We start from the raw sequence: 16,927 nt of genomic DNA, 5'->3' as shown, positions 1-16,927 counted from the left end.
CATCTAACTGCCCCTACCTCTGAGATCTTAAAGGCAAGAGGGAGAGATTTATCCCAAAATATCAGAATGAAATGATAAGAGAACCAGGCCACTCAAATCCTATGTGAAACAATAAATGCAAATTCAAAGGGAATGCAGATACTACACAAGTATACAAAAAACAAAAATCAATTTTCAATGAGCAAAGGGGAAGGGAAAAACATTTAAGTGCCTGCTATGTGCCAGGAACTGTGCTAAGCACTTTATAAATATCTTTATAATAATCTTCTGATGGTATTATATTCCTTATTTTATATTCCTCATTTATATTTCCTATATTTATATTTCTTAGCTAGTTTGAGGAAACTGAGGCAGACAATGGTTAAACAATTCACCCAGGGACACAATAGCTAGTAAATATATGACATATAGATTCGGATCTTCGGGACTCCATGCCTAGCATTCTACCCATTGCACTATCTTCTACAAAGTGCTGATAAAATTTAAAAATAAAAAATAACAAAGCAAATGTGTCAGCTAAAAAACCAGGTAGGAACTGGAAAAAGAAACTATAAGATAACCCTAGAAATAACTTTTAGTGAATGAGTGATGTGTATAATTAAGGAAGAATTAGCAATGCTGAGAAAAAAAATCCTAAGAACAAATAACATGAAGAAAAATTACAAAAGGAAGTGAGTTAAAAGATGCTTTTTAAAAAGTAAATATTAAACAATTGGATACACTTGAAGCTGTAATTTTATTGGTAAGGAAATCTAACAATTTCGATAAACAACTGTTCTGTGACTTATGGTTGTGGCAAGTTGCCCTGGAGCATTAAGATCTCTAGGTCACAGCTAGTATGATGAAGACTGGATTTGGACCAGTCATCCTAGCCCTATAGCCTACTTATACTGCAATTTTTGATTCTTCTAGGATTCCTTTTATGCCTTTTAAATTAGAAAAAAAATAACCAATATAGAGAGTACAATAGAAAACCTAGAAAAATATATAAGAATAACTAAACAACAGAAAATGGAAGTATATACAGAGTACAGCAACTAGAAATACAAATTTAAAAAAACAATCTGTGTTATCTGTGAGGCAAGCAGATTCAAGTGACAGACCTAAATGTGGTTCATGACTTAACAAATTCAGAATTACAGACAAACTTGAAAATTTAGCAAAATCTGTTCTCTACATTTTGGGACATTTTTTAAGATTAAGAGAGGTAGATAAAGGTCTAGAACAGTAGGCCCAGACATTCATAGAACAGACCTTTGGGTTTTCCAACTTCTATTCCCACTTTTTTCAATACCTTTTTCATCCCAGAAATGGTTTTTGAGTAGCATTGGATCCTCTGCATTCTTGTTCTATCTCTCCTTTGTGCTAAGGGGATGAATTTGTGAAATGGTTTAATTGGGTTTGAAGAGATCCATCTGAAGTGACTGAACAATGTGTAATGCACACTAGAATAAAATCCACAACACTGGTATCGATAATACTGCCCAAGAGAAATAACATTTGAGATGTAGCTATTGGGAAGTTAATATTTCTATAATCAAAAATGTATTAAGTTTTGTGGAGGGCATGTTTTAGACCTCTAGCTAAGATACCTGCTTGGATTTACTTTTTGAAGCATGGAGTTGAGTTGATTGGAGCCATCTGTAGCATAAAATGCATGTGTAGAGGTTGTAATTTTGAATTTATGAAGTTTATTGACTAGCAAGTAAGTTGGTCTGGGCTGCTATGGCAGGGAGTCATTTAGCCAACAGACATATTAAAAGCTAACTCTAATACTAGGTACAGCTGTAGGCAAAAAGACAATCAAAAACTTGACAGACCCAGTTGTCAAGAAGCACGTCGCAGGGCAGCGGAGGAGACAAAAGGCAAACAAGATATATACAAGATAAAATGGAGATAATAAATAGAGGAAAGACACTAAAGCATGGCATATGTTTGAAGGAAGATCGACAAAAAGAAATCCATGGCTTTGAGTGCCCAGACCTCCATCCTGAAGTGAATGAAGACGTGATGTAGTCAAATATTTTAAGTACTATTAAATGGAACAGGGATTAGACATTTTCTGTTTGGTGCCAGAGGGCAGAACGGGGGAATAAGCTATAGAGATAACTGATTTAGACTTGATGAAACGAATGTTTGGGCTTGGGAGTTTATCAGTTTATTAATTTGGAGCTAGAAAAGACCTCTAGGATCTGGGAGTCAACCCCTTTCATTTTCAAGATGAGGAAGATGTGGCTTAGAGAGCTTAAATAATTTGTCAAAGGTCACAGCCAATAAGTGTAGGATTCAAACCTAATTTTTCCTGAATTGGAGTTCTGTGCTCAATCCATTACATTTGAGTTTTCTTTTTGGTAATCGAACAAACTGTTCATTGGCATTCGTACAGAGAAGTTCTTGTTCAGGTATGGATTCAAATAGATGGTCCTTAAGATTGCTTCCTACATTGAGATCCTGAAAATCTATGATAACTGTCAATGGCATTTATTCTTAGCTTTCAAAACCTCCCAGGCAACATTTTTCAAAACTTCCTAGTCACAGTGTTACAGAATCTGAGGACTGGAAGGGAACTGGAGTGTATCCAGCCAAAGCTTCTCATTTTACAGATGAGGAAAATCAGTGTTTTGTCTCAGAAACTTGGTAGTAGAGCTGAGATATAAATATCCTGGTTGTTAAATCTAGTGGTTTGGTTTTGTTCCCACCTGATTTTACCATGCCACCTCGAGGACAAGGATTTGAAGTAGAAATAAAATGTAACAAACCACATAAGCATATAGTAAGGCAGATGGTCTTATCCACTGCTGGAAAAACTTTGTTTTCCTTGCATAAGAGACACCTGAAGCTTTGTCTAAATCCTCACTTCAACTTTGTCTTAGATCAAATGGCCTTGAATAACAATTATAAAGCATTTGGTCTCCTCTTTCCTACTCTTGAACAGGGAGTTTTCTCATTCTATTAAATCCTGCTCCTTTTTCCTTTGGCTGGCTCCCCTTTCCTTGACCCTCTCCCTCCTATGAAATCTTTTTTTCTCCTTTTATTTATCCTAAGTTATATCAATGCTACTGAGGCCCCTTGATCTTAGAGTGCTGTTGTTCTAAAAATCTGTCAATAATTCTAGTTTTCTGGCCTTAGAACAGTCCTACAAATATTGCTGACTGTCAGGTAATCTGCTAGTCAGTGATAACCAAATTTCTGAGACAATAGTGAATAGACCACCCCTCAAACTTACCTGTAAGCCATAAAATTAACAAATAAGTAACATGAAGCTCTGCTCTTTGTCCTATAAATCTATCTCTTTTTGGTTCTTTGCTAAATTCTTTTGGAACTTAGCCTGTTTCAATTGGCATTACAATTACAATAAATTTTGCTGCTTGCCTTGGATATGGGTTCAAGCCTGCAGATTCTTTTGATATACTTCACGACACTAGTCTGCAATCCTAATCTTTTGGGGTCCCCTCTCCAACCTCAACACTTAAAAAAAATCTTTTTGAAAAAAATTTTTTTTTTATTATTATAACTTTTTATTTACAAAACATATGCATGGATAATTTTTCAGCATTGACCCTTGCAAACACTTCTGTTCCAACTTTTCCCCTCCTCTCCTCACCCCCTCCCCTACATGCAGGTAGTCCAATAGATGTTAAAGTATATGTTAAGTTCAATATATGTATACATATTTACATAGTTATCTTGCTGACTAAGAAAAATCGGATTTAGAAGAAAGTAAAAAACAAACAAACAAAAAAACAAAACAAAACAAAAATGACAACAACAACAACAAAAAACAAAACCTGAGAAGGAAAACATTAAAAATGCAAGCAAACAACAGAAAGGGTGGAAATGTTATGTTGTGGTTCACATTCATTTCCCATAGTTCTCTCTTTGGGTGTACATGGCTCTCTTCATTACTGAACAATTGGAACTAATTTGGATCCTCTCATTTTTTTTTTTTCCCATCATATTAGTGCCTTTTCTTTTTCTTTTTCTTTTTTTTTTAATTTTAATTTTATTTTATAATTATAACATTTTTTTGACAGTACATATGCATGGGTAATTTTTTACAACATTATCCCTTGCACTTACTTCTATTCAGATTTTTTCCCTTCCTCCCCCAACCCCCTCCCCCAGATGGCAGGCAGTCTTATATATGTTAAATATATTACAGTATATTCTAGATACAATATATGTGTGTAGAACCGAATTTTTTGTTGCACAGGAAGAATTGGATTCAGAAGGTAAAAATAACAGTTTACATTCATTTCCCAGTGTTCCTTTTCTGGGTGTAGCTGGTTCTGTCCATCATTAATCAATTGGAATTGGATTAGCTCTTCTCTATGTTGAAGAAATCCACTTCCATCAGCATACATCCTCGTACAGTATCATTGTTGAAGTGTATAATGATCTTCTGGTTCTGCTCGTTTCACTCAGCATCAGTTGATGTAAGTCTCTCCAAGCCTCTCTGTATTTCTCCTGTTGGTCATTTCTTACAGAACAATAATATTCCATAACATTCATATACCATAGTTTACCCAACCATTCTCCAATTGATGGACATCCATTCATCTTCCAGCTTCTAGCCACTATGAAAAGGGCTGCCACAAACATTTTGGCACATACAGGTCCCTTTCCCTTCTTTAGTAGTTCCTTGGGGTATAAGCCCAGTAGTAGTATGGCTGGGTCAAAGGGTATGCACATTTTGATAACTTTTTGGGCATAGTTCCAGATTGCTCTCCAGAATGGTTGGATTCTTTCACAACTCCACCAACAATGCATCAGTGTCCCAGTTTTCCCACAGCCCCTCCAACATTCATCGTTATTTGTTCCTGTCATTTTAGCCAATCTGACAGGTGTGTAATGATACCTCAGAGTTGTCTTAATTTGCATTTCTCTGATCAATAGTGATTTGGAACACTCTTTCATATGAGTGGAAATAGTTTTAATTTCATCATCTGAAAATTGTCTGTTCATATCCTTTGACCATTTATCAATTGGAGAATGGCTTGATTTCTTATAAAGTCAGTTCTCTGTATATTTTGGAGATGAGGCCTTTATCAGAACCTTTAACTGTAAAAATTTTTTCCCAATTTCTTACTTCCCTTCTAATCTTGTTTGCATTAGTTTTGTTTGTGCAGAAACTTTTTAATTTGGTGTAATCAAAATGTTCTATTTTGTGATCAATAATGGTCTCTAGTTCTCCCTTGGACACAAACTCCTTCCTCCTCCACAAGTCTGAGAGGTAAACCATCCCATGTTCCTCCAATTTATTTATGATTTCGTTCTTTATGCCTAAATCTTGGACCCATTTTGATCTAATCTTACAATGTGGTGTTAAATGTGGGTCCATGCCTAGTTTCTGCCATACTAATTTCCAGTTTTCCCAGCAGTTTTTGTCAAATAATGAATTCTTATCCCAAAAGTTGGGATCTTTGGGTTTGTCAAAGATTAGATTGCTATTTTTATTCACTATCTTGCCCTGTGAACCTAACCTGATCAACTAGTCTATTTCTTAGCCAATACCAAATGGTTTTGGTGACTGTTGCTTTATAATATAGCTTTAAATCAGGTACACTTAGACCACCTTCCTCTGACTTTTTTTTCATTAGTTCACTTGAAATTCTCGACCTTTTATTCTTCCATATGAATTTTGTTGTTATTTTTTCTAGGTCATTAAAATAGTTTCTTGGGAGTCTGATTGGTATAGCACTAAATAAATAGATTAGTTTGGGGAGTATTGTCATCTTTATTATATTCGCTCGGCCTATCCAAGAGCACACAATGTCTTTCCAATTATTTAAATCTGACTTTATTTTTGTGGCAAGTGTTTTGTAATTTTTCTCATATAATTCCTGCTCTCCTTTGGTAGATATATTCCCAAATATTTTATACTATCGACCATTATTTTGAATGGAATTTCTCTTTGTATCTCTTGCTGTTGGATTGTGTTGGTAATGTATAAAAATCCTGAGGATTTATGTGGATTTATTTTGTATCCTGCGACTTTGCTAAAATTCTGAATTATTTCTAATAGCTTTTTAGCAGATTGAAAAAAATTTTTAAAAGCTTTTTATTTTCAAAACATATGCACAGATAATTTTTCAACATTAACCTTGCATTGCCTTGTGTTTCAGATTTTCCCCTTCTTCCTCTCACCTCTTCCCTTAGATGGCAAGCAATCCAATATATGTTATATATGTTAAAATATATGTTAAATCCAATATATATATATATATATATACATATATATAAACATGCAGCAAGAATTGTATAAACATAAAAAAATCAGATCAAAAAAGAAAGAAAATGAGTAAGAAAACAAAATGCAAGTGAACAACATCAAATAGAGTGAGAATATTATGTTGTGATCCACATTCAGTTCCCACAGTTCTCTCTCTAGATGTAGATGGCTCTCTTCACAAGATTATTGGAACTGGCATCAATCATCTTGTTGTTGTCAGAATTGATTGCCTTATGATATTGCTGTTGCCATGTACACTGATCTCCTGGTTCTGCTCATTTCATTTGGCATCAGTTCATATAAGTCTCTTTAGGCCTCTCAGAAATCATCCTGCTGATCATTTCTTACAGAAATAATATTCCATAACATTCATACACCATAACTTATTCATCAGTTCTCCAACTGATGGGTATCCACTCAGTTTCCAATTTCTTGCCAGTATGAAAAGGGCTGCTACAAACATGGAAAAAAAAAGTTTTCAAAAAGGAAAAAACAGTTCACCAAAAGTAACCAACACATCAGTTTAGCCTGACAATTTATGCAATGTTGCATACCCATAGTTCCCTATTTCTTTTCTGGTGCTCAATATAGTCATTATAATTATTCAGTGTTCTGCATGGTTTGTGATATTTTTCCTATTGATATCATTGAAGTAATTGTATATATTGCCATCATTTTACTTTATTTGACATCAATTCATTTTAATGTTTGCAGGCTTCTCAAAATGACCTGTTATCACTTCCTTACCCAGCATCAGTAGTTCTGGTGTGAGCTAAATAGGATAGAAACACATGATGTCCTAACAACCATTCAAAATAACTAGAAAGTAATAAGGTGTTAGTTAAAATTAGATTCTTGCTAAGGAGAGCTAAGAAAATAGATTTCTAATATCTTGTCTGCCCTCCTCATATTAGTCATCAAAATGTAGTAAGAAAAGCACTGAATTTTGAAATAGGATGATTTGGATTTGAATTCAACCTCTATTCTGCATTTTCTTTTTCTACGATGATTTCATCAACTTTCATGATATAAATTAATATCTTATTGCATTTAACTCAGATATATTTATTCAATCTTAATCTCTCTTCTGATCTTCAGGTTTGCATCTCCAGCTGCCCAAGCGACATCTTAAATTTGAAAACTAGAAAACATTTTAAACTCAATATATTCAAAATTAAGCTCATTATCTTTACCCCCAAATCTTCCCCTCTTCCTAACTTTCCTAATGCTGTCAAGGGAATCACTACCCTTCCAATTAGCAAGGCTCTCATTCTTTTTCTCCAAGGCTCTCACTCTTTCCATTTTGCCAAATTTATTTTTTAAAAAGTTGTTTTCTTTAATCAATTTCTGTGCTTCCTTTTCCAAGCTGTTGGCTTCTCCCTCCTCCCCCCCAAAAAACTTCAGAATTCTTCTGCTTAGCCCTCATTTCTGTCCTCCATTTTTGTTGTTTCTCTTTTAAGATCCTTTTTGAAGTCTTCTAAGAAGGCTTTCACTCTTTTACTTTAGATCCAATCAGTTGTCAGATCATATTGAAGGGGGAGGGAAACTGTTCCCTTTACTGAAGCTGTATTCCCTTTAAGATTATCACTCTGAAGCTATATTTCTTTTTGATTTGTGATCCCTTTTAGAGACTCAGCCCCTCCTGGGGAAGGCATATCCCCCCCCCCCAGATAAGTTATCTTTCATGGATGCCAGGGCCTTTGATTCAATTAGAAATTCTGGTCAAAAAGCACCCATTGGAAGTGTTAATTCCAATTGGAGATCTGGGCTGGACACTGATAAGCATCTAGGCTGGGAAGCCGAGTCCTGAAGCCTCAAGACTCCTTTTAAAGGGCAGTTTCTAGACTCACTCTTTGCAGAAGGCCCAAGCAGTTTGCTAGAACCCTGCCCACTGAGAAGGCATTCTCTTCTCAGTGCCAGGATTCTGCCATTGTAGAAATCAGTCTTTTATCAAACTGGTTTCTATCCAACAATAAACTTCATTTTTGCCATTAATATTTCAGTATAAGTGAATCTTTCACTTTGAATCTGTGGGCTGACCAAAAGGTCATCATCACTTCATCACCACTGGGAATCCAGGGGATACAAACCTCATCACTATTATTTGTAATTTTGTAACATCTTTTATATAACTCCTTCTCACCACACTTTCACCATCCTAGTGCAGGCTTTTATCACCTCATTTCTGGACAATTACAGTAGCCTGCTGGTTGTTTTCTGCTTCAAATTTCTCCCCATTCCAATCCATCCTCTACTTGGTTATCAAACTGATCTCCCTAAGGTTCAGGTCTGATCATGTCATCCCTTCATTCAATAAACTCCAGGGGTTCATCGTTATCTGCCAGTATCAAATAAAAATTTTTCTGTGGTTTTTAAAGCCCTTTATAAACTAGCCCTTTCCTACTTTTCTAGTCTTCTTCTATCTTATTCTCCACTATGATATCTGCAAAGTAGTGACAGTGGTCTCCTGACTGTTCCTTCTCCATGACTAGCACACAGGATACTGCATCTTCTTGCTCTGAGGGTTTTTCCTGGTAGCCCTGTAATCCTCAAATTCTCTCCTTCCTTGTCTGTAGCTCCCAGTTTCTGGCTTCATTTATATCTTAGTTAAATTCCTACCTTCTGCAAGAAGCCCTTCCAACACATCCTTAATCTTTGCTCTGAGACTACTTACTTTATCCCATAGATAGATCTTGTCTGTGTATAGTTGCTTGTATATTGTTTCCCTCTTTAGTCTGTTAAGTTCTTTGAGAATAGGGATTTTCTTTTTTTTTTTTTTTGCCTTTTCTTTTTTGCCTTTCTTTAATGTTTAACATAGTAGAAAGACCAAGGTCACCCACTGCATTCTGGGCCACTGCCCTGCCACTGAACTCTTGAGAACTTTGGAGGGGAGAGTGAAGTTGATGACTTTGTACAGCTCTGTTTCACTTCAAGTCAAGATATCACCTTCATAGGTCATTGATTGTCTTTAAAAATGAAGAACAAGATCCTAAAGAGATCCTAAAGGAGGGAAAGGGACCCACGTGTGCAAAAATGCTTGTGGCAGCCTTTTTGTAGTGGCAAGAAATTGGAGGCTGAGTCAATGCCCATCAGTTGATAATAGCTGAACAAGTTATGGTATATGAATGTTATGGAATATTATTGTTCTATAAGAAATGACCGGCAGGATGACTTCAGAGAGGCTTGGAGAGACTTACATGAACTGATGCTGAGTGAAAAGAGCAGGACCAGGAGATCATTATATACTTCAACAACAATAGTATATGAGGATCAATTCTGATGGACATGGTTCTTTGCAATAATGAGATGATTCAGACCAGTTCCAATGATCTTGTGATGAAGAGAGCCATCTACACCCAGAAAAAGGACTATGGGAACTGAATGTGGACCACAACATAGTATTTTCACTCTTTTTATTGCTGTTTGCTTATGTTTTGTTTTCTTTCTAATTTTTTCCCTTTTTGATCTGTTTTTTTCTTGTGCAGCATGATATTTGTGGACATGTATAGAGGAATTGTACATGTTTAACATATATTGGAACTTCTGACAGGCAGAGGGGGTGAGGGGAAGGGAGGGAAAAAATTAGAATATAGGGTTTTGTAAGGATGAATGTCAAAAATAATCATTGTATATATATTAAAAATAAAAAGCCCTAATTATTTTTTTAAATGAAGGAGAAGGATGAATACCTACAGTGCTCAGCCCAGCACCTGGCACATAGTTGGAGATTAGTAAATGCTATTTGGTAGATTGACTCTCTGGGCATTAGTGTCTTCATCTGCAAAATGTAATAACTTGATTAGATTATATTTAAAGTTCTTTCTAGCTGTAAGTCTTATGATCTTTTATCTCAAAGAGTTTTCCTTTCATTAAGCTGCTTATGTCTATCTAGACCTTAAAGATACAACCCTAGAACTAGAACATCATTACAGTTTTCAAGTTGACTTCTCTGCCTCCTGGTTTTCTTCATTCTAAACCCCTCTGCACATGCTGTCAGATGAATTTTCCCTTCACATTTATACAAGACTTTAAAATTTGTAAAGTGATCTACATAAATTATTTTCTTATAACAGCTTTGTGGGAGTAGATACAGGTACACAGGAATAAAAAGTTTCAGAGAAGTGTCTTGTCCAAGGATAGACAACTAATAAAACAACCATTGGGATTTGAAGCCAGGTCCTCTGTTTTCCAGGTCTAGCATGCTTCTCATTAAGCCACAGTGCATTTCATTTGGAATCATAAATATTACATAAAGAATAGAACAGCTCCAAACATGTCATTTCCTACAGCCCCTTAAAAATATCTAAGACTCCCCATTGCTTACAGATACATAGTGACTCACCCCCTTCTGAAATAGAGGCACATCTGTAATCCTGCCAACTCTGTAGGGCAGGAGAGAGGGACCCCCTTATGTAGTGGCCCTAGCTCTTCCTCCAGCACAACACTTCAGACATTCAGAAATGCTTAGACATACATGCACGCACATGTTCATGCAGACACATGCATGAACACATGTCCTCACACATTGTATCTCTCAGTTCTCCCCTATTTGTTAAACATTGACCCAGGGGAACTTCAATGAGGATTTGCTATAAATGCAAGGATAGAGGCTGCTTAAACTGTGATAAGCAGGAAAGCACTGGCCTCTGCTGGCCAGATTGAGATTGTGTCCCTGAAACTTTGATTGGCTTTTAGAAAAGTAGAAATGGTGAGGATGGCAGAACCCAGGGATGGGGCAAGCAGAAGGGGGGGGGGTACAGAAAGGGTGACAAGCAGAAGCTTTCATCTACCAGCCATGCCATAAATAATTTATCAGGGATAGCAATTCTGAATATATCAGAATAAAAAAATCTGGTCAATCTTTGGGGGATTTTCAGAGGACAATTTATAGCTTCCTCTACAGCATCAGGATTTAGGGATGTGGAAATTCCTTTTAACTGTAACATAGTTCTTAAAATTTTTTTAAAGTAAATTTTATTTGTGACTTTGATTTTTATAATTTCTATTGTTCCTAGGTTTATATCCTGGTCTCCAAATTCTTCTTCTTGCTATATTTTAAACCAGTTACCTAAGCTTCCTGTTTGTATTTTTCACACACACACACACACACACACACACACACACACACACACACACACACACACTTTTAAATTTAATTTGGATAGGCAAGTCTATCCAAATTAAATTTAAAAGTGTGTGTGTGTGTGATACTTATTAGCTATGTGATCCTGGACTTAACTGTTGCTTCAGCTTCCTCATCTGTAAAATGAGCTGGAAAAAGAAAGGGCAAAATCACTCTAATATCCTTACAAAGAAAACTCCAAATGGGGTCATGAAAGGTTAGATTAGATTGAAATGACTCAATAACAGCAACAATGTGAAACAGGACTGGAAAGATAAGGAAGGGGTAGCAGTAGGTTGTGATAAGGTTTCAGTCAGATTGAAGAGTTTAGACCTATTTTAAGAGGTTAAGGGCAAGACATCCATGTTTCTGTGAATATGGGAAAAATAAAAGCAAACGCATGTAACCAATGGCTCAAAACCCATTTGTATAAGACTATCTTTTTGGAGAGTAATTATTCAATGTTCCTCACACTCATGAGGGAACAGAAGTAGATAAGCTTTTAAAAGAGAAGAGATTCTGGTTTCCAGCTTTGAGAGAGAAAGTTCCAGGGTTCTAGATTCTCTTCATGTCCCCAAAGGGAGATAAAGATTCTGGGAAGAAATCAATAGTAGAAGTAGAAGAACTGGCAGGCACCTTGATCATGTCCCTGCCCCAAGCCAAATACACTAGAGGTTTGAATAAAATCTGAAGTTCTTCTCTCTTGATTCTACTAGGTCCTTTACTCTGTATTACCTGATTTATTCTCATATGTACAACTTTTCTGATTTCTGTTTTGCTATCAACTTGAAAAAAAATGAGTTTATTTGCTATTATGTGTTCTCTTTGTGAAACTGGCATTTGGTGGGAAAAGAGCCATGTTCTGGATGTGTATTTTGGGATACTTCTTTCATATTATGGGATAGTGATCAGGAAATCAGCTTGAACCTATAAATTATTTTCCCTAAACTAATAATATTTAGGTAGGTGAGTAGCTATAATACTAGCCTTGAGGAGGAGCAGAGCAGTCAACCTCTGGCCACCGTATTCTGTTTCCCCTAGTGTCTGTCAGGAATCAAAGTCTCCTTTGGAGAAGGTTGAGGGAGGAAATGCTATAAATGTTTATTCTTGCTTACCTTCAAATCACAAGAAAAAATTTAAATATGAAATAAAAATGTGTAAGAGGGACATACTCTGGTCAACAGCTAGTCTTTCAAAGAGCCCATTTTAATTGTTGAGATCTTCAGCTAAGCCTATCCATGTCATTTTTCTGTTTATAAATCTTCACTTATTTCCCTCCTACTTCTAGGATAAAATACAAACTTGTTAGGTTGACACATAAAGACTTTTACATATGGCTTTAGCTTACCTTTGCAGACTTAGTTTACATTATTCTTCTTTAGACTTTGGATTTCAGCCAAACTAGCCTACCTCTCATTTTCCATACTTGGCATTCCCTTTTGCTACTTGTATGCTTTTTCATAGGCTGTTCTCCCAAGGCTGGAATGCTCTCCTTACATACTCCCACTGCCTGAAATCCTTAGCTTCCTTTTTGTTGCTCATTTTTCATAATCACATCACATGCTGTGATCAAGGCACAGTAGAAGTTCAGAAGATTCTACAATGAGTTGGGCACAAATAGTACATTTGAACACTCAGGGTGACAATATCTCTACATTTGTGCATCTCACGTTTCCTATTGTGCTACTACAATTTTTTGCTTATACAACATGTACCATTCCCCAGAATTTAGGATTAGGGCCAGTATTTCCCATGAATTACAATTGTACTAAAATCCTTCAGAGAGACCTTGAAAGTATCCTTGTCCTGCTTTTCCTGACCTCCACGCAAGTGCTTGCCTTGTGTGAATTCTCTATAAAATAATATTTTAGGTAAACATATATTTGGTATTTTGGCTAAGTGGCCAACTCATTAAAGATGTGCTCTGTACAGTAGTTTAAATATTTGGCAATTCAACTTAAGGGAAAACTCTAGTGTCTAGTATCTTGTCAAGTGAGCTTTAGAAACTTCCTAAAACAATTCAATTGAAATGGTTCAATTTTCTAGCATGGCACTGGTAAATTGCCTAGGTTTCACAAGCATATAACAATGAGGTCAGCCCAAAGGTTCTGTAGACCTTCAGTTTGGTAGGCAGTCTAATACTACTACTTTCACATACATTCTTTCAGAACCTTCCAAACATTGAGCTAGTTCAGGCAATGCGTACATCAGCTTCATTATCTATGTGTATAATCCTGGAAAATATGCTGCCAAGGGATTAGCCACAGTATTCAACATTTCTACAATCCATGTATGGATTGTATACTATTGGTTGGGACAGACATTTTTTTTCTTGGTGTTGTCAGGCCAAAATTAGAACAAGTGGCAGAAAATTGGTCCCTACTTTTATATCTCAATCTCAGAGGCTGCATTGACTGCACAGCACCATCTGTGAACAAAAAGTTGTTCATCAACTCTCCCTCCACTTTAACCTTGGCTTCTAGCCTTTTACAGTTAAATAATTGTCAGTGTTCTTGATGCCACTTTTGTCTTCATTGAAGGTATCTAACAACATCATTGAAGACAACATGATTGAAGATGAAAATTCATGGGAGCAAGCACACAGTCCTGCTTCAAACTATTGGTGGTTGGGAACATGTTAGAATATTGTCCTTTATCCAAAACCCATGTAAGCATATTTTCATTAAGCTGCCATATAATACTGATGAATTGTGGGCAACCAAAGCTCCCCATGATCTTCCACAAACTTTCCTGACTGACAGTATGAAAGTCTTAGCCAGACCTCAGGCATTTCTCCTGAAGCATATGGGATATACAGGGTACCTCTGTTGTGAGGTCTTTTGAAGACCTTTTTAGAACTGCTTATCCACTTTTGGTGTCAGACCTCTCACTCAACTCTCACCTGTGGCTCTAAGAAGCTGTAGCATGTACAGTAGCAAAACTGTCTCTGCAGATGGGCTAAATCTAGTTGAAGATATCAGGATGGTTGCAAACCCATCAGGCAATTGGGGTAATGTCTACCCCAAGTATGGGGAAAAACATCTCAGTGGAATGGGCATATGAGAGCAATTTGTTCCAATGGACCAGAAGCAGATGCTGTGGAACACTTAGAACTTGGTCAGAAATTGAAGATGGCAAGGTCATCCATTGCATCCTAGGCCATCATCAGTCTTTTTGATTTTTGTCTTGCCACTGGACTTTGATTACTCTGGAAAAGAAAGTGAGGCTGATGACTGTGCAACTTTGTCTCACTTAAATCCCATTCACATTCAAGTCAAAACCACCATTATCCATTATTTTATTCTTTTACTATGTTATGATTTTCCTGTCTTACTATTTTATCTACCTTGAAATCCTGTGGTGACAAATAAGTGATGAAGCAGCAGATGCAGTTACACTAGGAGCTGTCACAACCCTCTCCACGGTACTGAAACTGCAGTGGGATTCAGCAGCCTGGAGGTCTGAGCAGAATTTTCTAAGGATTGCACTATTCTCCCAGCATGAAGAAAAGGCAGGAAAAATTGCTCTAAAAACTGTCTGCTTCACCCAGCCTAGCTTGCTTACTGAGAAAGGCAATGATTCCATCCTGTGGTTAAAACACAGGAAAAAATGTACAAAATTTTTTTCTAAACATGAGTCCTCTTACCATTAGTATATGGAATATGTGCATGTTCATGGACAACATAAAACTCAGTAGACCTGAAAGATGAACAACTCTTCTTGCGAGAGAACTCATCAAATACTTCACCAAAATAACAAGTCTTGAGTGAAACAAGTGAAACAAGCAAATGAAGGGCAGCTTACTGAAATTAGAGCTGGATACACATTTATAGTGGACACTATAAAACTGGCACAGGTGTTTCTTTTTTTTTTTCCTCAGTAGCATTTTATTTTTCCAAATACATGTAAAGATAGTTTTTTAACATTAATTTTTGTAACACTTTACGGTCCAAATTTTTTCTCCCTTAATTCCTCTATGCAATCAAGTTAGCTTGCATGCCTTGCAAAAGAAGTGAATGATAGCCTCATGACAATGCAACTGCTATTTGCAGAAAAGTGCTATGCCACTACCGGTGCCTATGTTCCTACCACGGCAAATCCTCACGAGAACAAAGAGAAGAGACCCTCATCATCAATGTGCTGAAAAAAGACATGCTTGTAACTCTGGCTGACATTAATGCCAGATAGGCACAGACCATCAGACATAGCAGGGAGTCACTGGGAGGAATACAGTTGGAAAAAGCAATAGCAACAGTTACTACCAAAGACTTAGACATCTCATGACCTTCTAATCACTGACATTTACCAAAATGCAACTAAACATCATGGATGAATCCTTGTAGCAATCACTGGCATTTATAAATTATGTCATTGTGAGGAAAAGAGATAGGATATGAGAGCGAGGAGACAATGTGTGGTACAGTTCTGGACTAATTATAGACTTATTTTCTCTAAACTAAACATTTATATTCAACAAAAATGGCAGCCTTAAGGCAAGATGACTCCTAGAAGATTTGATATCAATAGATGAGAGTGCTTCTCCACATGTGAATAGTTTATTGCTGACTCTTAGGGAAAGCTGAGTCAACACATAGTAGTAATGGAGCAAAAAAGAAGTGGGCAGTTTTCAGATACTTGGTGTATAGTACTGCATTTACTTATCTGGGCTAGAACACTCAAACATCAGGATTGTTTTGATGAAAATTATGGAAAATTCAGAAGCTGCTAAATTTTAAAAAACGAGAACTCCACAGGGTTTACCAGAAGGATAATCCATTAGTCTCTAAGAAGGCAACATTTAACTCCATCAAAAGTATAATGAAAATGAAGTTTAGAGACATGCAAGATTCTTGACTCTGTAAGAAGGCAGGTAAGATTCAGTTTTAGGCTGATGGCAACAATCCAAACTCTTTATATGATACCCTGATGACTATTTTTGGGTTTAAGATCTCTGATGCATCTCACCTATTCAGAGCTAGGAGAGCTACATTGCTCACTAATAAGGACATAATCCTGGAGAGGTTAAATGAATATTTCCATAATATTCCCAATAGAGCCAATACTGAAGCCACTGACTATACCTCAGGTTGAAGTAATTTCCTCTTTATCCAAACTTCCAACTTTTAGTCTCCCTTGGTCTGTTTCTTCATCTGTAAAATAGGGAAATAGTTTATATCTCTAAGATCTATTGTGAAAATAAGGTGAGATAATATTTGTAAAATTCTTTGCAAACCTTAGTATTCTTTTTCTTTTTCTTTCTCCTCTCTTTCTTTCTCCCCCTTCCCAGTTTACTTAGCACAATGCTTTAATTGACTCAAAATTTCTGGCTCAAATTTCTCAATTGATAAATAGTCAAAGGATATGAACAAGAGTTTTCAGATTAAAAAAAATCAAAGACATCTATAGTCATTTGAAGAAGTTCTCTAAGTCACTTTTGTTTAGAGAAATGCGAATTAAAATAAACTACACCCCATACCCATCAAATTGACTAGTATGACAAAAAAGGGAAATGATAAATGTTGGAAAGTATATGGGAAAATTTGGATACTAATGCCCTGTTGGTGGAATTGTAA

This window comes from Sminthopsis crassicaudata, chromosome 2 (genome assembly GCF_048593235.1).
Source record: "Sminthopsis crassicaudata isolate SCR6 chromosome 2, ASM4859323v1, whole genome shotgun sequence".
Taxonomy (NCBI): Eukaryota; Metazoa; Chordata; class Mammalia; order Dasyuromorphia; family Dasyuridae; genus Sminthopsis; species Sminthopsis crassicaudata.
Note: the sequence above shows the minus strand (reverse complement) of the source record.